General features: G+C 39.9%; 1 protein-coding gene across 1 annotated transcript in view; it reads right to left on the reverse strand.

Annotated features, from left to right (window-relative positions):
- Positions 1 to 24,497, reverse strand: part of GRID1 (glutamate ionotropic receptor delta type subunit 1) — a 705,818-nt gene that overhangs the window by 72,916 nt on the left and 608,405 nt on the right. The window lies entirely within an intron of this gene.

Below are 24,497 nucleotides of genomic sequence, written 5' to 3' on the forward strand. Positions count from 1 at the left end.
GGAGTCACAGCAGTGATATTAATTCACTCCAATCCTGCCATTGAGGCAGCTCCAACCCCCTGTAATGAAGAGCCTGAGAGTGTTGAGCAGGTAATGACTGTGAAGGCCAAGGGAAGTGGAGTGGGTCAGTGTGGATGGTTAGATGGTTATAGAGGTGACATGTGGTACTGGAAAGGCAGCTTGGGCTCCACTGCATCCATAAACTTGACCACATTGGACTATATGGTGGCCTGCACTACCAACCTGTTCTTCTTTTCTATGCCTAAGCCTGTTCTTCTGGTCATTCCAGAGAGGTCTTGGATCTCCCAATAATACTGAAGGGTCAAGGTGAGGATAAGTGAGCTGAAAGGGGTAGGAGGGTAGAAAAGGCAGCAACAGATCCAGGCAGCAAGGATATCTGGCAAGGGCAAACTTAACACCCTTCACCTTCCTCCTCCTTCCAGGCCATGATCAGCACTGAAATTCTACCAGTCATCCTCCACTGCATCTTCTTCTACAGGCCCTTTTTCCATGAGGGCTGAACCTGGAGACCATACCCTCAACCCTTTCCTAGTTCAGTTCACAGCTTCTCAGTCCAGCCTAGTCACAAAAACTCATCTCCCAGATGTGCCGCCATAATCACGGCCAACTCCTGATTGAATCCCTCATTAGCTTAGTCATTAGTGTAGAAATCTTGAATCTTGTATGCAAGGCTCTTTGTCCAGGGGCCCAGTCCAACCTCATGTTCAAATTTATTCCCCCAGCTCCCCTGTAAGCCCTGGTCTTCACCTAATCTGAACCCAGGAAGAGAGAAAAGGAGCACTGAATAGATTCTCTGGCATCTCCTTGGGGTCCAGCACTACATCCAACACTTTTAAATACATTAGCTTTTTTTCCAGTCCAAACAACCCTCATAAAGCAGATATCAGCACTTCCATTTATTTCTAGAAAAAGAAAAAAGGAGGAAAGGCAAGATAAGAAAACTTTAATTCCCCCGGGTTTATTAATTCTTAGGGCAGCAACTCAGATCTTGGTCTGACAGTTTCCACATCTTTGTTCCTTTTGGTCCAACCTGATGCTTCCCCTGAATACACAGTGAATTCACCCCTGCTTTTACCCAACATGCATTGCCTCTACCTAGGATGCCCTCCTGCTCACCATCACTTTCTAGACCTTACATCTCCTTCATGACCCAGCTCCCTTCCTGCTACTTCAGCTGAGAATAATTATTTCCCCCACACTGCCTATGGCCCACGCATCTGACACATTATTCTGGGTTGTTCTGCTGGCATTTCTGCTTCTCTCCTACTTCCCATGTCAAACAACTATCTCTCTGATGCAGGGTCCCTTCCAAGGATGACAGTGGATGCTTCATTCTCCTCACACATGCTCAGCGTAGTGTTTACACAGAGCTGATGTTCAACCAGAGCTGAATGAACATTGGGGCAGCTCAGGCAATTCATTCGGAAGTATGCTCAGTAAAATCCCTGTGAGAGGTCCTGTACTAGCAGGCATGGGGAGGACATCCCATTCCCTTTCTCATCATGGTCTGTAGCTTTCTTGAGGTGGGGAAGGAGTAGGGAGCAACAGGTGCTGGGTGATTGTGACTAGAAAGACAAACTTGCCCTCTCAGAATCACCGGACTTCTCTGCAGCAAGAGACAAGGATCCCAACCAAGCATACAAGGTGAATCCCAGGACCAGCACATCTATGAGCAGTCAGGTAACAGCGAGCAAGACTCCCAGTTTCCAGTCTAGATCCTCTGTTTCTTCTTCAGTGAAACGGGGAAAATACAGTCCACTCCTCCCAGAGAACTGTGATGATGTGATGATGTGATTATGTTTATAAGACATCTACTAGGGAATCTAGCACATAGTAGGTGTGCAACAATTATGTTCTATGGTTGACAAGGGGGAATATTCAACAAAAAACTCTTGAAAAGGAAAGAGGAAAATTGTAAGAGGAAAATTAAAGGTACACTAGCAAACATAAAAGTAAATTAATTAGTTAATAAATAAGAAGCCCTGAATCATAGAGTTCACCAATTTCTGTGGTAGAGACGCTCCTACGATGACAAGTTCTAAGCTAGCCACATGACATCACAGAACTATCGCTAGCCACCTCCAGCACAGCACTGCTTGTGGTTCACAAAACAAAAACAACAACAAAAACAAACATTAATTCCATTTGCCACTCTCTCCACCTCCCGTAAACACAGACGGACTTCTTTGTTAGGTGGAAAAGAAATAATAACCATGACATCCAATGGGGTGTAAAGAGGAGAATGAGACCTCAGGCACCCTTGCCAACAGGGCTGAGGCCTCCTTCCAGACAGCCTGCACGGCCTCAGCAATCCAGAGACTAGACGGGATTAGTCCCTGTGTGGGGTGTAGCCAAGTTCACGGACTATAGGGGCCTGGAAAGAACCACAAGCCTGACTGTTCTGAGAATTCTCTTTGAAGGCACAAGAAAAGCCTTCTTCTGGCATCCTCCAAGGAAGATGGCTCATAGCTAGATAGCCCTTCAGAAATTTCTCAGATCTCCAAGGATATGAACATCCTGCATTTTCCTTCACGATTCATTTCTACTTTTTTCTCAGTTTGTCTCAGCCAGTCTGGTAAAGCAACTTCTTTCTACAATCAGTACTTAAGTGGCACTCAGTTCCCATAGCAACACGTTGGGCTAGTAACCCTCACACACCCAGCTCACCATCACCCCAGAAAAACAATTTCAACAGATATTTCTCCCATCTCTAACTGAAACCTCCTCAACAAGAGAGACCTCACTTTATACAAAGTTTTAGAGGTTATTGCAGACATGTAGAAAAAAAAAATTGAAAAACAAAATTTCACTGGGCAAAAGTGAAAGTGATCTCTTGCCATATATTTTGAGGGACATACGAGTGTCAAAACAGGTCTCTCTCAATGGCAATATACAAATCCCATTGGAGACAGAATCTCCAAACCTTAAGAGAGGAATTTTTTTTTAAGTTTTGATCTGACAAAGACTATGAAGAGATCTTCACAATATTACTTTTGGGCCTTTAATAAAGATTTGATATGGGGCCTATGAGGTGTCCTGAGGACCAGAGCGCTGAGATGTGGTACTATGGACCATGTAAAGGTCATGAAATCAACTCTAAGACATATGTGTTTCCTCCTTTCCTCATTAGAGGCAGCAGAAACTTATACAATCCTCAGGGCTACCGCTTTTCATGGCCACTGTCCAGGAACAAATGCTTGAAACTATATCAAAGTTAAAATCTGGAAACTGCCCCTAGTAAAGTCTGATGTGAGAAAAAATAGAAAACTTGAATAGTCCTACAAGTATTAAAGAAACTAAATTCGTATTTTGAAACCTTCCTACATTGAAAACTTGTGGCCCAGACCGCTTCACTGTAGCATGCTACCAAACATTTAAGAACTAAATAGCTCCAGTCTTCAACAAACACCTGTACATAATCACCAATGAAGGTTTCTTCCTGTGATCAACAGTGGCTTATTAAGCCCATTTCCTCTTGCCGGACACACCCAACACTACATCCTCTACCGCTCCTGGCAGTTAGGTTGGGGGGTCATTGGATTAGATTCAAATTAATGGCCTATGGGCAGAATGTTGTATAATTCTCAGAAACCATACATATAAAATGAGAATTTTACAATATACACATATCATGGATCTCTTAGTCATCCCTATGTAGAAAGTCCCCTGAAATATACTGCATTTGAATGAAAGCCAGAATGAACTGTATTAAGACATTTTGACATTTGATTACTACCTCAGTAGAGCGCAGAGTAACCTGACAGATATACATACCCCAACACAATTTATGAAACCAGCAGAACTTTGATAATAAAATCTGACAAAGATAGTAAGAAAATGAAAAATTATAGGCAAACTTAATCATAAATATAAATATAAACATCCTAAGCAAAATACCAGGAAAATGAACATAGTAATATATATTTTTAAAGATAAACATTGTAACCTAATTGGGTTTCTTTCAGAAATACAAAGTTGGCATAGTATTAGAAATATCAATGTAATTTCCTATTTAACATATTATAACAGAAAAAGAAAACCCTATGATCATCTTCATGGAGGTAGAAAAAGGATTTCATAAAATATCTCCTCATCTTAAGAGAAACAAAACAGAAACTCTAACTTCATAGGAATGAAGGAAATTCTTAATAATCTTTATCTGTAAAACATAACACACATCATTCTAAATTCCAAATGGCCAAACACTGAAAAAGCCTTCCATCTGAGACAAGAAACAAGATAAACAGGTCCACTGTATTAGTCAGCTTGGGCTTCCATAACAAAATACCATAGGCTGCCTGGCTTAAGCATCAGAAATGTATTGACATGGGGAGTTAGAGAGGAGAAGGGAGTTGGGGGAAATTGGAAGAGGGGGTGAATCATGAGAGACTCTGGACTCTGAAAAACAATCTGAGGGGTTTGAAGTGGCGGGGGGGTGGGAGGTTGGGGTACCAGGTGGTGGGTATTATAGAGGGCACGGCTTGCATGGAGCACTGGGTGTGGTGCAAAAATAGTGAATACTGTTATGCTGAAAATAAATAAAAAATAAATTAAAAAAAAAAAGCAATGTATTGGCTCACAGTCCTGGAGACTAGAAGTGTGAGACCATGGTTGGGTTCTGAAGAGACACAATTTTATTCCTGGCCTGCTAAAATGAAAGTTCTTATCACATTCCAAATACATGTACTCTATTCCCAGAACCCCAAAAGTCTTAACTAATTTCAGGATCAAGTCTAAAGTCTACAGCCCAAAGTTTCATCTCAATATCATCTAAATCAGATATGGGTGAGACTTCAAGTATGATTCATCCTGAGGCAAAATTCCTCTCCTACTGTGAACCCATGAAGCCAGACTAATTATGTGCTTTCAAAATATGTGGCCTGGCAGGCATAGGATTGGCATACCCATTCTAAAGGGAAAACCTGGAAGAAAGGAAGGGATGATGGGTCTTGAGCAAGTCTAATATGTAACAAGGTAAATTCCACTAGATCTTAAGGCTCTATGGTTCAGTCCTGTAGAATCCAAGAAGTCCAAATTGACTTCCTTCATTATACTTCATGTTCTCTGTGCTTTTTAGCTCAAACTGGAAATGTCTTTGCTGGTATATTCCCAATCTATTCTTGGCTCCTGTTGAGATGGCTGATTAGGTCCATGAGTCACGCTCCTGATCTCTTTATTAAATGGTTGCTCAGCCACAACCTTAGTGTTCTATGTAGAATAAACTCTCTCATTTCTGGCAATATGGACAGTCTGATAATTTTACAAATCTCTGAGTTTTGATTCCAACAATTTCTTCTTCAATTCATCTCTTCCTTCTTGTCTTACCATAATCAGTCAGGAAAAACCAAGAGGCTCCTTCAACACTTTGCTTAGAAATCTCCTCAGCTAAATATCTATTTCATTGCTCATAAGTTTTAGCTTCCATAAAACACCAGAATACAGTTCAGGCAAGTTCTTTGCCAGTTTATAAGCTGCCTTTCCTCCAGCTTCCAATAACATGTTCCTTATTTTCACCTGACTCTCACGAGAATTGTCCTGAACATCCACATTTCCAGCCTGCACCTCAAAATTCTTCCAGCCTGTAACTATTACCCAGTTTCAAAGCTGCTTCCACATGCCTACGTATTTGTTACAGTAGTACCTCATTTCTCATACCAACATCTATATTAGTCAGCTCAAATTACCGTAAGTATCAGACTGAATGGCTTGAAAAACATAAATTTACTTTCTCAAAGTTCTGGAGGCTCCAAGTCCAATCTTGGGGGGGCCAGCATGCTCACGTTCTGTTGAGGGCTCTCTTCTGGCTTGTAGATGACCACCTTCTCACTGTATCCTCACATGTCAGAGAGATGGAGAAAGAGAGAGAGATCTCTCTTCCTCTTTTTACAAGGCCACAATACTATCAGATTAGAGCCACATCTTTATGACCTCATTAGACCTTAATTCCCTCCTAGAGACCCCACCTCCAGATATAGTCATAATCCAGTTGAGGGCTTCAACATACATACAAATTTTGAGGAAATATTTTTCAGTCTATAGTACCCACTAACATTGCTTTTATTCAACATTATGCTGGAGGTCCTTTTGGTCCCTTAAAGGGAAGTAGGAATAAAACTCTAAAGAATGGAAAAAATAAAATTCTGATTTTTCACAAGTGATATGATTATGTACATAGAAATTCCAAGAAAATCTATAGTTAAATTATTAGCATTAATAAGACTGTCCCCAAAATAACTAGATTAAAAATCAGTATGTGAATGAATTATTTTTCTATATACCAGCAACATAAACATTCAAAATAAAGTGAAAAATTGTAAGATATTACTTAAAATGTCATGAAAATTTCAGGCACCAAGTAATAACTCTAAAAAATGTTATCTGTCTTTATGGCAGAATTATTATTGAGAGAAATTAAACTGAGGGAAAAATACTTAAATAGAGAGATTACCATTACATGTGTTAGAATATTCAATATTGAGGAAAATTACAATAAATAAGAAATGGAAAGACAGAGAGGGGGGACAAGATGGCGGGGTACTAGGAAGAGGCGTCTTTTCAGCTGGTACCCCAAAGTGAGCTGATTACCTACCAAAGAACTCCGATCACCCATGAAATCAGCCTGAGATCAGAATTATACACGTCTGGATCTCTACAGGGGCAGAAGACGCCAGTGAGCAGGTAAAGCGGAATGGGAACGGCAGACTGATATCGGAAGATAAACAAAAGGGGGAGGGAGCCACCAGAGGCGACCGGTGCAAAAGTAATACCCCGATACGAGCGAGAGTGCCCTGCGTCTGGGGACCAGCATTAACTTGGAGACTGGTTGAAAGCACTCCAAAAGAGCAAAGGATCGCAGGGGCAAATTGTGGGAATCGGGGCGGCTAGGGACAGGGGCTTAAGTCCCCGGTCCGAGACGGCCTCCCCGGCGCAGAGGCAGAGAGAGTGCGGCGGAGAAACCGGCTCCTGGTCCCTAAGCCGCCAGCGCGCCCCAGAGCGAAGGGATTCCGGCTCCTGTGAGGGGATGGGAGCTGCGCCGATCTGCAGAACACGCACTAGCCCTACCACAAAGCTTGAGATGCGCGCGCACGTCCCTCCAGCTCTCCTGGGTTTCTAAGGCCCGGGGGCGCTTCTTGACCCGCACCATTGTTTCAAAGTCTAAGCCGCGTGCGCGCGAAACTCTTCCCCGGACAGAGGCGCGCAAAAGCCCAGCCTGCGGCTTACGGACCAGCGCCCCGTTCTCAGTGCCCTAGACGCGCGCCCGACCCACAGCCGCCTCTGAAAAGAGGTGCGCGCAAGCTGGGCACTCCCAGCCCGGGCCGGCGGCAAAATCTCAGTGTGCGATCGCTGCTTGGAACCTCTCTGGCGGTCAGGAGCTCCCAGACAGCCGCCACTGCCTTGGCTTTGGGGACGAGCAAAAGATCCTGCGCCCCCAGGGTCTTTAACTTGGAACCTGCACTGCCAGCGTCCAAGGGGGAATTTATTCAGCTTCTGCACCAGACTGAGGCTTCTCTCTGAGACGGAGATCAGGAAGTGTTCCAGGGTGCACCTTGACTGCACCAGAGTTGATACATCCAGCTACATCTGTTCAGTCTTCTCCCACCAAAATGACTAGGAGGAGGAATGCCCAACAGAAGAAAAATACAGAGGATGGACCTTCTGCAATAGAGCTAACTGCTATCAACACAGACAATATGTCGGAAAGAGAATTCAGGCTAACAATTATCCAGGCAATAGCTAGGTTGGAGAAAGCCATGGATGACCAAACAGAATTGATTAGGGCCGAACTGAAAGCGACCAGACAGGATGTTCACAATGTTAGGGCGGAGCTCAAAGCTACCAGGGAGGAGGTCCACAATGCTCTCAATGAGTTCCAATCCAATCTAAACTCTCTCAAAGCTAGGGTAACTGAGACAGAAGATAGAATTAGTGATCTGGAAGACAGATAGAGAGAAAGGATCAGGAGGAAGCCTGGAACAAACAGCTTAGATCCCACGAAAGCAGAATTAGGGAAATAAATGATGCCATGAAGCGTTCCAATGTCAGAATTATTGGAATTCCTGAAGGGGAGGAGAAAGAAAGAAGTCTAGAAGATATCGTGGAACAAGTCCTTCATGAAAATTTCCCGAATCTCGCGAATGAAACCAGCGTTCATGTACTAGAGGCTGAACGGTCTCCACCCAAGATTATACACTCCAAAAAAACATCACGACACCTGATAGTCAAATTGAGAAATTATGATTGTAGGTATAATCTCTTGAAAGCTGCCAGGGCAAAGAGGCTCCTTACTTACAGAGGGAAGCCCATCAGAATAACGTCAGACCTGTCCACAGAGACCTGGCAAGCCAGAAGAGGCTGGCAAGATATATTCAGGGCACTAAATGAGAAGAACATGCAGCCAAGAATACTTTATCCAGCAAGACTGACATTCAAAATGGATGGAGAGATAAAGAGTTTCCAAGACCGGCAAGGCTTAAAAGACTATGCAACCACCAAGCCGACACTGCAGGAAATATTAAGGGGGGGTTCTATAAAAGAGGAAAAATCCCAAGAATAGCATTGAACAGAAATATAGAGACATTCTACAGAAAGAAAGACTTCAAAGGTAACTCGATGTCAATAAAAACGTATCTATCAATAATCACTCTCAATGTGAATGGCCTAAATGCACCCATAAAACGGCACAGGGTTGCAGATTGGATAAAATGACAGGACCCATCCATATGCTGTCTACAAGAGACCCATTTTGAACCTAAAGATACACGCAGACTGAAAGTGAAGGGGTGGAGAAGCATCTTTCATGCCAATGGGACTCAAAAGAAGGCTGGGGTAGCGATTCTCATATCAGATAAATTAGACTTCAAACTAAAGACTGTAGTCAGAGATACAGAAGGACACTACATAATCCTTAAAGGGACTATCCACCAAGATGATCTAACAATTGTAAATATCTATGCTCCCAATATGGGAGCAGCCAATTACTTAAGAAAACTGTTAATCAAGATAAAGAGTCATATTGATATGAATACACTAATCGTAGGAGATCTTAACACGCCTCTTTCAGAACTAGACAGATCATCGAAGCAGAAAATCAATAAAGAAACAAGAGCATTGAAGGACACATTGGACCAGATGGACCTCATAGATATATACAGAACATTCCACCCTAAAACAGCAGAATACTCATTCTTCTCAAGTGCACACGGAACCTTCTCCAGAATAGACCACATACTGGGTCACAAATCAGGACTCAGCCGATACCAAAAGACTGAGATTATTCCCTGCATATTCTCAGATCACAATGCTTTGAAACTGGAGCTCAATCACAAGGAAAAGTTCTGAAGGAACTCAAACACCTGGAAGCTAAAGACCACCTTGCTTAAGAATGCTTGGATCAACCAGGAGATCAAAGAAGAACTGAAACAATTCATGGAAACCAATGAGAATGAAGACACTTCGGTCCAAAACCTATGAGATACAGCAAAGGCAGTCCTAAGGGGAAAATATATAGCCATCCAAGCCTTGCTCAAAAAAATTGAAAAATCCAGAACACACCAGCTGTCTCTACACCTTAAAGAACTGGAGGATCAACAACAAATCAAACCAACTCCACACATAAGAAGGGAAATCATCAAGATTAGAGCTGAGATCAATGAGGGAGAAACCAGAGATACAGTAGAACGTATCAATGAAACTAGAAGCTGGTTTTTTGAAAGAATCAATAAGATCGATAAGCCACTGGCTACACTAATCCGAAAGAAAAGAGAGAAATCCCAAATTCATAAAATTATGAATGAAAAGGGAGAGATCACAACTAACGCCAAGGAAGTAGAAACAATCATCAGAAGTTATTACGAACAGTTATATGCCAATAAGCTTAGCAACCTAGATGAAATGGATGCATTCCTGGAAAAATATAAACTACCAAAATTGAACCAGGAAGAAATCAACAACCTGAATAGACCGATATCTAATAACGAGATTGAAGCAGTGATCAAAAACCTCCCAAAAAACAAGAGCCCAGGACCTGACGGATTCCCTGGGGAATTCTACCAAACCTTCAAAGAAGAAATAACACCTATTCTCCTGAAGCTGTTTCAAAAAATTGAAGCAGAAGGAAAACTTCCAGACTCTTTCTATGAAGCCAGCATTACCCTGATCCCCAAACCAGGCAAGGACCATACCAAAAAGGAGAATTTCAGACCAATATCACTGATGAATATGGATGCTAAGATTCTCAACAAGATCCTAGCCAACAGGATCCAACAACACATTAAAAAGATTATCCACCATGATCAGGTGGGATTCATCCCTGGGCTACAAGGATGGTTCAACATTCGTAAATCAATCAATGTGATACAACAAATTAATATGAGAAGAGAGAAGAACCACATGGTCCTCTCAATTGATGCAGAAAAAGCATTTGACAAAATCCAACATCCGTTCCTGATTAAAACGCTTCAAAGTATAGGGATAGAGGGAACATTCCTGAACCTCATCAAATCTATCTATGAAAGACCCACAGCAAATATCATCCTCAATGGGAAAAAGCTTGCAGCCTTCCCATTGAGATCAGGAACAAGACAAGGATGCCCACTTTCACCACTCTTGTTCAACATAGTATTAGAAGTCCTAGCAACAGCAATCAGACAACAGAGAGAAATAAAAGGTATCCAAATTGGTAATGAAGAAGTCAAACTCTCTCTCTTCGCAGATGACATGATTCTTTATATGGAAAACCCAAAAGACTCCACCCCCAAACTACTAGAACTCATACAGCAATTCAGCAGCGTGGCAGGATACAAAGTCAATGTGCAGAAATCAGTGGCTTTCTTATACACTAACAAGGAAAATACAGAAAGGGAAATTAGAGAATCGATTCCATTTACTATAGCACCAAGAACCATAAGATACCTGGGAATAAACCTAACTAAAGAGGTAAAGGATCTATACTTGAGGAACTATAGAACACTCATGAAAGAAATTGAAGAAGACACAAAAAGATGGAAGACCATTCCATGCTCTTGGATCGGAAGAATAAACATTGTTAAAATGTCTATACTGCCTAGAGCAATCTATACTTTTAATGCCATTCCGATCAAAATTCCACCAGCACTCTTCAAAGAGCTGGAGCAAATAATCCTAAAATTTGTATGGAATCAGAAGAGACCCCGAATCGCTAAGGAAATGTTGAAAAACAAAAATAAAGCTGGCGGCATCACCTTACCTGATTTCAAGCTTTATTACAAAGCTGTGATCACCAAGACAGCATGGTACTGGCATAAAAACAGACACATAGACCAGTGGAACAGAGTAGAGAGCCCTGATATGGACCCTCAACTCTATGGTCAATTAATCTTCGACAAAACAGGAAAAAATATACAGTGGAAAAAAGACAGTCTCTTCAATAAATGGTGCTGGGAAAACTGGACAGCTATATGTAGAAGAATGAAACTCGACCATTCTCTTACACTGTACACAAAGATCAACTCAAAATGGATAAAAGACCTCAACGTGAGACAGGAATCCATCAGAATCCTAGAGGAGAACATAGGCAGTAATCTCTTTGATTTCAGCCACAGGAACTTCTTTCAAGATACGTCTCCAAAGGCAAAGGAAACAAAAGCGAAAATAAACTTCTGGGACTTCATCAAAATCAAAAGCTTCTGCACAGCAAAGGAAACAGTCAAAAAAACAAAGAGGCAACCCACGGAATGGGAGAAGATATTTGCAAATGACAGTACAGACAAAAGGTTGATATCCAGGATCTATAATGAACTCCTCAAACTCAACCCACACGAAACGGGCAAACACATCAAAAAATGGGCAGAAGATATGAACAGACACTTCTCCAATCAAGAAATACAAATGGCTATCAGACACATGAAAAAATGCTCATCATCATTAGCCCTCAGGGAGGGCTAATCTCCATCAGGGAGATTCAAATTAAAACCACATTGAGATATCACCTTACACCAGTTAGAATGGCCAAAATTAACAAAACAGGAAACAACATGTGTTGGAGAGGATGTGGAGAAAGGGGAACCCTCTTACACTGTTGGTGGGAATGCAAGTTGGTGCAGCCTCTTTGGAGAACAGTGTGGAGATTCCTCAAGAAATTAAAAATAGAGCTTCCCTACGACCCTGCAATTGCACTCCTGGGTATTTACCCCAAAGATACAGATGTCGTGAAAAGAAGGGCCATCTGTACCCCAATGTTTATAGCAGCAATGGCCACAGTCGCCAAACTATGGAAAGAACCAAGATGCCCTTCAACGGATGAATGGATAGGAAGATGTGGTCCATATACACTATGGAGTATTATGCCTCCATCAGAAAGGACGAATATCCAACTTTTGTAGCAACATGGACGGGCCTGGAAGAGATTATGCTGAGTGAAATCAGTCAAGCAGAGAGAGTCAATTATCATATGGTTTCACTCATTTGTGGAGCATAACCAATAGCATGGAGGACAAGGGGCGTTAGAGAGGAGTAGGGAATTTGGGTAAATTGGAAGGGGAGGTGAACCATGAGAGACTATGGACTCTGAAAAACAGTCTGAGGGGTTTGAAGTGGCGGGGGGGTGGGAGGTTGGGGTACCAGGTGGTGGGTATTATAGAGGGCACAGCTTGCATGGAGCACTGGGTGTGGTGAAAAAATAATGAATACTGTTTTTCTGAAAATAAATAAATTGGGGAAAAAAAAAAAAGAAATGTTAAGACAGATATACTATGTTCATGAGTAGAGAGGCTCATGTCATAATGAGGCCAATTACCTTGAAATGTACCTGCAAGTGTATCTACTATTTCTGTGAAATCTAAGAAGCAGACTTAAAAATGTATATGAAAGAATAATGCCTCAAGCAGTTCTGGAAAAGAAAAGCCAAGATGAGTGTGGCAATTACAAAAGTATTATGGTGCTTTTGTACCATAAGGATAGACAGAGATCACTAGAAGAAGGAAAGCCCAGCAACAGCCTCTAGGACATACAAAAACTTCCTACATATGGTAGAGCAGGCACTAGAAACTAGTGGGGCTTGTCAAAACCCCTAACACTTTATAGCACAAAAAATGAACTTTAATGCATACAAATTTTTAAAGACTGAGCAGGATTTGAGGGGAATCCAGAAAGGAATATAAATGGCCACACAGGAATCTAACTATAATACAAATGTGTGACATGACCTCTGAAAGGCTGGGGGAAGAATGAGCTAACCTAAGTAACTTTGGAAAAAAGTGTTTTACTGGAAAGTGTAAGGCTCAAGACAAAAGGAAGAGTCCATAAACACTGTGTTCTAGTTGGTAAATTTGTCTCTCATGAGAGTATGGGTTAATAATTCTGAAACTGGTATGCACACATACCAGAATTCAACACATAAGTAAATGAATGGTGTATAGTTGGATCCATGTTTCTGACTATTAGAGAGAGAAATTACAGAGAAGCAAAGGGAGGAAACTAGGATGAACCACGTGGTACCAGATTCAAGTCAGAGACAATAGTATGAATTCATGTTTAGCCTAGTAAAGGTACAGATGAAACAACTACAGATACGTGAGTTAACACACATACAGACACCTCCTAGCTCTAACCTCTGAAAGGGTCTAGAAGTAGTGATGCCTGATAACAATGAGCATACCCAGAGCCCATATCTTAGATTCTAATACCATTCTTAAATAAAGTTCCTTGGAGAAATGCCTGATTCTGGGACTGAGGCCGAGAATATAACAGATGATCGTGGACATCCCCATAATGTCAGAAAGCAAAAAAAGTGCTAAGAAATCACAAGAATGGGGGCATACCAGAGGGACACAAGAGCCAACCCAAAAGACCTCCCAATGGCTGAAGCTGAAATAACTTGAGCAACAACATACATATAGTAGTACTGGATTGTAACTTGAAGGGTAAAATATTCATGAGTCCATACTAACACAAATTAATGATTGAATGAATATATACATGGGGATAGAAGGAATTAATCTCCCTTAAAGTACTCCGAATAACTTACACTGATATGCTTTTCTCCAGGAAGTGGAAGTGAACTCTCTGAGCTTAATGATTTGCCTCTAAAGGGTAGAGTGTGGAAGAGAAGGAAAAGTAACTCCAGGTTGGAGAAACCTGGTGAACCCTACTTTTGCCAGAAGAACAAAACCAAGAGCGCCAGTATTAAGTAATGTCCATAGAATGTAAAACATGACATGAGGTGATGAGAAGGGTATTCTTCCAAAACCCACAAAAAAAGAAACTAGACAAATCCAAACTGAGGAACATTCTATAAAATATTTGACCAACACTCCTCAAAACTGCAAAGTTTGAAAAACAAAGTTTGAGAAACTATAATAGACCAGAAAGAGACAAAGGACAAATGAGAACTAAATGTAACGTGATCTCCTGCATGGGATCCAGGTGCAGAAAGAGGACCCTGGGGAAAACTGTGGTATGTAGTTAACAGTAATATACTAATATTGAATTTCAGTTATAAGAAAATTGCATCACAATGTAAGATGTTGCCAATGGGGGAAATTGGGTAAGGAGTACACAAAAATTCTCTGTACTAGTTATGCAATTTTTACATAAATGTTAATTACTCTAAAATAAAAGATTTATTTAAAAGCATCAGAGGGGAAAGTTTGATGCCTTCAATAAATAGTACATCAAGGGCGCCTGGGTGGCTCAGTGGGTTAAGCCGCTGCCTTCGGCTCAGGTCATGATCTCAGAGTCCTGGGATCGAGTCCCGCATCGGGCTCTCTGCTCAGCAGGGAGCCTGCTTCCCCCTCTCTCTCTGCCTGCCTCTCTGCCTACTTGTGATTTCTCTCTGTCAAATAAATAAATAAAATCTTTTTAAAAAAATAAATAAATAAATAGTACATCAAAATTGTTTATTCATATGGATTAAAGGATAGTCTCCAAAATAAATTCAAGATGAATAAAAACCATATTTGTGAAAACTCAATAGTGGACAATTTTTAAAGCAAATTATATGATCTGGTGTTAGGGATGATATTTGTTAAATAGCACACTAACAGAACAAACCCCAATGGGAATAACTGATGATAAAGTTGACTGTATTACTATTAGATCTTGACTATAAAAGACACTGTAAATAAAATAAAACATAAGTCACAGACAGGAAAAAAATATTTGTACAAATGTAACAGACAAATGTATGATTGATAAGATTAAAACAAATAATCTAATCGAACAAAAGCAAAAACTATGAACAAAAGATGTACAGAAGGAGGGACGCCTGGGTGGCGCAGTTGGTTGGACGACTGCCTTCGGCTCAGGGCGTGATCCTGGAGTCCCGGGATCGAGTCCCACATCAGGCTCCCAGCTCCATGGGGAGTCTGCTTCGCTCTCTGACCTTCTCCTCGCTCATGCTCTCTCTCACTGTCTCTCTCTCTCAAATAAATAAATAAAATCTTAAAAAAAAAAAGATGTACAGAAGGATAAACTTAAATGAAAATAAACTTATGGAAAAACGTTTAGCTTCCCTTATAACCAGGCAACTGCGAATTAATATAGACATAAAAGATCATGTCATACCCATCAGATTTTCAAAAGTGAAAAGTATGAAGTCATTAATTATTCACAAGGTTAATAAACAATGGTACTATTACACAGCTATTAAGAATGTAAATAGGCAAAACCGTATTAGAGAGCAATTTGGCAATAGCTAATAAAATTAAACAGGCCTACATCAATGAGCCAGCAATTCTGTTTGGATCCAAAGAAATACATCCACGTGCTCACAAAACATACAAAAATGCAAACAGCAGGGCTGTCAATTCTGGCAAAATACTGCAAATAATCCAAATATCAGTAGGGAGACAGGTAACATAAATATAAACATATTATACACTTACATATTAAAATTACAGATTATATATTTACATATTGAAAATATACTGAGTATATTAAAGATATGAAAGATCTAAATATTGAATATATTAAGGTATTAAAAATATACTAAATATATTTAAAATAATCCTATTTTTTTACAGATGCATAATACATATGGTACAATTTTATATATACGGTATATATGTGATCTTGACAGACTCTGCATTCATTTCAATAAATGCCTCTGGATAGAAAAAAAAATAAAACTGAAGATAAATTTGAATGTGTTGAATTTTATAAAATTTGGTTCAAAAGCTTAATTTAAGGGAAATTGATTAAGTAACATTGGTCACATAAATATTTGTTACATTACTTTTAAATATATCTCACAATTTAAATGTTTTGTACAAAATCCAAGGTAAATAATGAGATATGAACAGTGATAAAAATACAAATATTGAGCAAGTGCTGAATTCATTTACTCACAGAACTAATAGTTGGCAATTCTCAGCTATTGTGGTTACAGAGAAGGAATGAAAATGTCATAATTTTTTTTACAATGTAAATATATTAACTAGCAAAAATGAAAAATAATGTTAAAGGAAATGGGAGGCAACCTGTGTATGGTAATTTCCTAGTAGAGATTCAAATAATGGAAGCAGGTATTTAAAACGTACATGAATTTCTTCAGTTTTCAGATTTAATTGTGTAACCATAGAAGAATAATTTAGAAACTAATGTTTCCTGTAATAGAAAAAAAAGCTATCAAATTTCAGTAGTACATTTAGTTTCACTTACATTGTTTTTCCTAAAAGTAATAATAAATGTAATCATTTTACTAAAAATAGATTTGATCATATGATCTTGTTTTTTCCTACATTACCTCTCTGTATCTATCTATAAACATGCAGAGCCAGATACCTAAAATTATTTTTTCCAAATAAAGATATTGAGTATTTGAGGCAGAGGTGAAATTTTTTTATTTTTATTTGAATTTTTATGATAAAAATTTAAAAATTATTAAAAATACAACCATTATTATTTTAAGACTCATAAGGCAATAAGAATTAGGTTCAACCTGCAAGAACCAGACAGTTGTGAAGAGGAATTTTAAGGAAGGAAATACTAACTCAACTGGAAAAGTTCAAAAACAATCCAAGGAAGAGCAATCTGTACCCAAACTGAGAGGAACCGTCAAGTATCCCGAAGAACTGAAGGATAGAATGTGTGGTGGGAAGTGGGGGAAAGTGAGGAAAGCAAATCTGAAAATGACTGGTTCACAGGACAGTGAAACTCCTACCTTTAACAGTGTAGAGATTAAATGTTTATAGCAGCAATGTTCACAATAGCCAAGCAAAACAATGGAAAGAGGCCAGATGTCCATTGACAAATGAATGGATAAAGAAGAAGTGGTGTGTGTGTGTGTGTGTGTGTGTGTGTGTGTGTGTGTGTGTGTGTTTAATGGAATATTACTCAACCATCAAAAAGAATGAAATTTGCCCACGCACAACAAATGGATAGAACTAGAGGGTATTATGCTAAGTGAAATAAGTCAATCAGAGAAAGAAAGCTATCAAATGACTTCACTTATATGTGGAATTTAAGAAACAAAACAGAGGAGCATAGGGGAAGGGAAGGAAAAGTAAAGTAAGATAAAACTGGAGAAGGAAGCACACCATAAGAGACTCTTAACTATAAGAAACAAGTGAGGGTTGCTGTAGAGGAGGGGGGATGGAGTAACTGGGAGATGAGCATTAAGGAGGGCATTTGATGTAATGAGACCTGGGTGTTATATCCAACTGATGAATCAAAGAACTCTACCTCTGAAACTAATAACAACAACAACAAAAAAAGATGTAGAGATAGATTATAACATGTTAATGGCAGTTTCAGTAGAGGAAGCTGGCTATTAATACTGCATGTGCAAAGTGCTGGGAAAGCGCAGGAAGATGGGATTGTTCACTGAGTCTGGCAGATCACAGAAAGATTCACAGAGGATACAATACTTGAGTAATTCTTGAATGGAAAATGATGAGTTTTCCAGGAAGACAAGAGGAATAAAGTATTCCAAGATGTGTTTTTTTAAAAAAAGCACAGGAAATAGACAACTCATTGGAATTACAATATGTGTGAGGAGGAATGGAGAAGGGCAGGGACTCAGAGGCAGCAAGGTTGTAAGGTTATTCCCCCCTCTGGGGCTTTCTGAAAGAGATTTGACTGCTAGCTGCGTAACACTAACAGATTTTCTTTCTTGGGTGCTCGGAAATGACATGAACAACTTTGCCTTTTAAAAAGACACTCAGGGAGTACCTGGGCGGCTCAGTGGGTTGAGTGTCTGACCCTTAATTGTGGTTCAGATCATGATCTCAAGGTCATGGGACTAAGCCCCGCCTCAGGCTCCATGCTGGACATGGAGCCTGCTTGGGATTCTCTCTCTCATCTGCTCCTCCTCCTATTCATTCACTCTCTCTCTCTCTCTCTCCCCCTAAAATAAATAAATAAATCTTTTAAAAAGAAGTAAGTGAAACAATAAAAAGACACCTGGAATGTACTGGTAAGAGAAAAACAGAAAGATGGATTTAAAATATCCAAAGGCAGGGAGCAACTCATCCAGTGTCTGAGCACCTGCTCCCCAAGTACAGTGAAGAAGGGGAAATTTTGAGAAATATTTACGAAGACTCTAAAGGCAGTGAATAATTGCCTATGGGAAATGGGGACAGACTTGGCTAGGGAAAACTCCGTGACCAGGTGGACGGAGATACTCTTCAACTAATGAATAGTGTTGGTGGGATGGTTTGAGGGTCAGGCTAATGAGCTCAGTGCTGAACGTGTCAAGTTTAGGTGTCTGGCCTGGACCAGGGCCACAGATGTCACATCTTCGGTATTTGCTGGTAATTGAAGCCTTCAGAGTAGAAACATTGCCCGGAAAGGGCAGGGGAGTGAGCTAAGCCGTGAGCTGAATGTGTAAGCTTGGAAATCTACCATGTCAGGCATCCTCCAGCCTGTCCTATACTTAAGTGGCTGATTATTTTTAGGCAGTCTGTCAGATTACATTTATCCATCTGGTTGGTTCTAGCACTTTGTTCCATCTTGTTGATATCATTTAAAGTCTTGATTCTATCAGTCAACAGATTAGCCATCCCAGACCTTCCAGTGTAAAATGGTTTCTCCCTGGCACACACTACTCTTCTCATTTTCCTAATAAAATAACAAGGGTAAAATGTCACACAATCACTCAATAATGCCATTTTTTATAAGTATTTTTGGAACTGGTACCTAGAGCCTAAGAAGATAAGAGCCAGAAGTGAAAGGTCAACAGGATGATGTGTAAAGGAAAAGATTAATAAAATGAATTGCAAGGAGAAAAAAAAACTGTAGCTGCTCAAATGAAAATCACACTGACAATAGAGAAAACAGAATAGATGGCATGAAAGTGAAGAACATACATCAAAAGCTGCCTCAAAAGCTGAATAAAAGAACAAAGAAATGGAAGGCAAGTGAAAAGAAAATGCTAATAGTTACAGAGACAAGAGATCAGAACAGCACCCTTAGAATATACCAATTGCAAAGACACATGTAAATTGTATTTATAATTGAAGTTATGATTGTTGTTGTAACTGAAGTTATAATTGTAGTTATAATTGAAGAAAACATCCCCGAGTACAACAAATCAACAAAATATAAAAGCATGAAAACTGGGGTGCCTGGGTGGCTCAGTTGGTTAAGCGACTGTTTTTAGCTCGGGTCATGATGCTGGAGTACCAGGATAGGGTTCTGAATTGGGCTCCCTGCTCAGTGGGAAGTCTGCTTCTCCCTCTGACCCTCCACCCTTTGATGCTCTCTCTCACTCCCTCTCTCATTCTCTCTCTCAAATAAACAAATAAAATCTTTTTTTTTTAAAGGCATGAAAATTGGGAGGGTTCACCACATTTGAAGGAAACCCAATGCAAAGAAACATACACTACTTGTAGGCATACTAACAAAAATCTGTCAAAAATCAAGTACAGAAATTCAAGCTTAAAATGGGAGAAGGGTAGAGCCAAAGGGAGAAAAATAGAACTGGTCATTCATACCCAGTGGAGTCCTGCATGATAGAGAATATAAACTCAGATCCAACTGGTTATCATTCATATATAAAGAACCAGAAATCAAACATATCTGCAGAAAAGAAAGAGTTTAGGAGAGAAAACATTTATATTCTGTTGTTGAATCACCTACTGAAAACACACTTCAACCAACCAAGAGTTAAATTGATAGTAAGAACCTAAATATAGAAAAACTGGACACAGGATGATATTTAGATTTTTAAAAACCTATCAGCAGGAGCCACACCCAGCTTATCAAAATTATCTTAAGGAGAAAGATTTTAAAAATCCATACCTATTAGAACTGGCCATGAATTGAATCTGTCATAAAATAACTACACATTGAAATATACAGTCTCTAATTTTTATGCCTCGATTTGTATATTTGCCTTTAAAAGCACTTTTATTGTCAATAAGCTTTATATAAAATGTATTTATAAGTCCTTTAAATTTGTATCATCTGCAAAACTGACTAGCATGTATCTGTATCTTAATCTAAATCCTTGATGATTGTTTAATGCTATAGCTCCAAGGTCAAACTTTATGCCACTCAACTGGGCAATCATCTGCCAAGTTAAGCCAAGTATTATTAATGCTCTGGGACCAATTTTAATCAATTGTAAATCTATTTAACTATAAACCACATTTTCCATCTTATTTACAAGATTACTATGTAAACCCATCAACTCTACTGCTGAAATCAAGATATACTATGTTTATAGAGTTATTCTAATTTGCCAGTCTCATAAGCCTATCAAAAATAAACAAAAACAAATCCAAAGAGGTCAGCCTAACCTAACATGATTTTTAACTGGGGAACTGGTACTACCTCCTAGGGATCTTTCCTAGATACTCACAATTCTCCTTTCAAATAGATCATTTATAACTTTTCCCATGGTTGCACATCAAATTCACTGGCCTATCAAGTAAAAAATTTAAAAATTCAACTGTATTTCAAATATTTAACCATCACCGATAATTTGACACCATTCCCATTTTCAAATATTATGAACAGTGTACTTGCATATATTTCTGTAAGTTTCCAATGCCTTAGAATAATTATCCAGCTGCATCTAGAAGCAAGATTTTAAAAGGCATCAAGGGAAGGATGAATTTATTTTTTGAGGACCAACAGAGTGCCAACACCATGGTGGATTTCACAAAGCTCACTTTAATCAATACAGCACACCACTGAACTGGCAGAATTGTGTATATTTTGGAGGTGAGAAAGCTAAGGCTCTGACCCATCAAATGACCACCTTAAATCATACAGAAAGCACACCATCATGCTTAGCACACCATTTGAATTCAGTGATTTTTATATTACAGCAGAGATTCTACTCTACTTTACCATCCATTAACACCACGCAGTCAGTACTCCTCAAGTCCTCACCTTCCCTTTCCTTGAGACACATTTTTAATCATAATTAGGGCTTAGAAATTCATCCTATCAAAACTTTACAAGTTTTTTCTTCAGCAGGCTCCCCTAGTTGGCCCTACCTGCAAGGACAGGATGTCCCTGTTTTGTTTTACAATCCTGTGTATTGCCTTCCAACTTCTACACTTGTAGCCATCTGACTTCACGGGAGAGCCCCTGGGCTGTCCATATCCCTCCTCACTGGGATAACTTGTGATTAGACTACTACCACTTCATTGTGTAAAGACCCTTCCTTCTGAAATTTCCTATAGTCTTAGTTAAGATCCAAGTTATGCGTAGCTCGTCCTTCTTTTTCATATGTCTGGGATGATAAATTTCAGTAAGATAGTTTCTCTTCCTCCCAAACTTCCCATTTACTTGCATTATCAACAAATCACTTTCTTTTCATAATAATTAAAATGAGAACACCTCCACATGGTGTCAAATTTGCCATAAATATCTTGGTTGTTTTCCATGATACTTGACCTTGTCTTGTTAGACACCAAAAACACCTAGGTTGTTGGAAGATAAATGCTCCCATAGTCAACTGTACACCAACAGCAATGACCACTTCATTTAAACTACCTGTTTCCGCTTCGGGGATACTGGAGGTGGGGTGTCTTTGCACACTGGGTGGTCTCCCTTTAAGTCGTTACTGTGTCCCTCTCCGACACCCCAGATGTCCTCCATCATAGAGCACAAGCCCAAGAAGGAGCTTGCTCTCAGCAGCAAACATGGTCACTGGTTTCACCAGCAGCCCAGTGCATCCTCCTTTCTCTCCACACCCATCCATTTTTTTCCTCCAACTTTCAATGCTCATTTTTACTATTATTTATTCTCTTACTGACTCTAGGTTACCTGAGTCTGTCAAGTTCTCTTGTTTATTCATTCATGCATTTACCCCACCTCTATTAAATTTGAGCCCAGTGCCAAGTCCTTTGCTTACCATGGAGAATTCTTTTTTTTTTTTTCCAATTTATTTATTTTCAGAAAAACAGTATTCATTATTTTTTCACCACACCCAGTGCTCCATGCAAGCTGTGCCCTCTATAATACCCACCACCTGGTACCCCAACCTCCCACCCCCCCGCCACTTCAAACCCCTCAGATTGTTTTTCAGAGTCCATAGTCTCTCATGGTTCATCTCCCCTTCCAATTTACCCAAAAGCACATACCCTCCCCAATGTCCATAACCCTACCTCCCTTCTCCCAACCCCCCTCCCCCCAGCAACCCACAGTTTGTTTCGTGAGATTAAGAGTCACTTATGGTTTGTCTCCCTCCCTATCCCATCTTGTTTCATGGATTCTTCTCCTACCCACTTAAGCCCCCATACCATGGAGAATTCTAATATGAATGTGACACCGTGTCCACCCTCAAAGACTTTGTGGTCTAATTAAAAGAATAACATATAATAAGCCCGTTTAATAAATCCAAGAATAGAAACACAAAGAAAACAAATAAATGAAAGTCAAAACTGAATTTATAGAGCTCTATATGTTAAATGCCTTAGGAAAAAAGAAAGAAAGAAAACCATACAAGATCAAAAAACAACAACAATAACAATAGAAAACAAAACTGCAACTTGAAAAATTCAACTCTTAAACTAGCTAAGTACGGGACTTATATTAAGATACCCACCAAGGCTTAACCATTTGAGGCAGAACAGTACCTGCGTGTAGTTAAATAAAGGTAAAGCTGGAAAGGTGGCCAAGGCCAAGTGTAGAAAACATGCTAAGGAAGCTGAATTTTAACCAGAAATGTATGTGGAGCCACTGGATATTTAAACACAAGGTTTTGACCAGCACTTTTTGGACAAAGGTGTTTCTGCTGGCTATATAAAGAAAGGGTTGAAGAAGTGAAAAAAGGACCAAAAAAGGGAAATCAGAAGGCTGTTGTAATAAGCTCAGTGGTCATCTGGACCTAGATATGGTACAGAGAATATAGAAATAACAACTATTCGAGAGATTGAGGAAGTAGAATGGATATCATCTATCCACAGAGTAGTCCCAGAGAATATGGAGCAGTCTGGTATTTAGAGTAATCACAGTTTATGTTTAGTTAAAAATAATATTCAAGGAAAAAGAAAGTAGGGTCAATAGGTAGAGCAGAGGAAAGTTTTAGTACAGTGAAACTATGGTGTATGTAGCTATAATGGACATATGTCATTACACATTTATCCAAATCTATGGACAGCACAGCACAAGGAATGAGCCTTAAGTAAACCATGACATTCAGTTTATACTAATGTATCTGGGCTGGCTCATCAAATGCACCACCCCAGCGAAAAATGTTACTAATAGGGGACATTGGTGGGAGATAGTATAAAGGAACCCTCCACACTTCCCATTCAATTTTCCTATAAACTTGAAACTGTTCAAGAAAATAGTCTACTGTTAAAAAACAAAATAGAAGGTACAGGAAGTACCAACTTGAGACCTCCCAGGACCATGGGCATGGCACATTAGGTTAGCATCAAGGAAGGTCATCTTTCTTTCTCTCTTTTTTTTAGAAGATTTTATTTATTTATTTGTCAGAGAGAGAGAGAGCACAAGCAGGGGAAGCTGCAGGCAGAGGGATAAGCAGCCCCCCCCCTGAGCAAGGAGCCCAATGTGGGACTTGATCTCAGAACCCTGGGATCAGGACCTGAGCAGAGGGCAGCTGCTTAACCAACTGAGCCACCCAGGCATCCCAAGGCGGGTCATCTCTTGAGCACAGTCTACAGAATAAGTCTGGGGAAGCCGTGTCTCCATAATTCCTTAGGAGCCCAGTGTCTGCTCAGAGGGCTGGACTCCACGCCTTTGAAGTTCTTTAACAGGATGCTGCAGCTGTAGATGAGACAGGGGAGGAGTAGGCCTGCACCCCATCGCAGGAGTGGCACATACATTTGCCCCCAAGGAACCCAGCTCCCTTGAATCATCTGATTTTTGTACTCATAAGCTAGAGCGTGAACACCCAATTCTACAGCCAGTTTGTGTATACAGATGACTTAGCACAGCTATAAAGTCTGGAGGTTTTCAATTCATGAATCTCATGGTTCAAATGTGAAACAGTACGCAGACCGCAAATTGCATTTCACACAATGCTAATGGATCCATGAATACAGGAGCAAAGAGGAATAAGAAGGATGAAAAAAATG

The sequence above is a fragment of the Neovison vison genome, chromosome 2 (genome assembly GCF_020171115.1).
Source record: "Neovison vison isolate M4711 chromosome 2, ASM_NN_V1, whole genome shotgun sequence".
NCBI lineage: Eukaryota > Metazoa > Chordata > Mammalia > Carnivora > Mustelidae > Neogale > Neogale vison.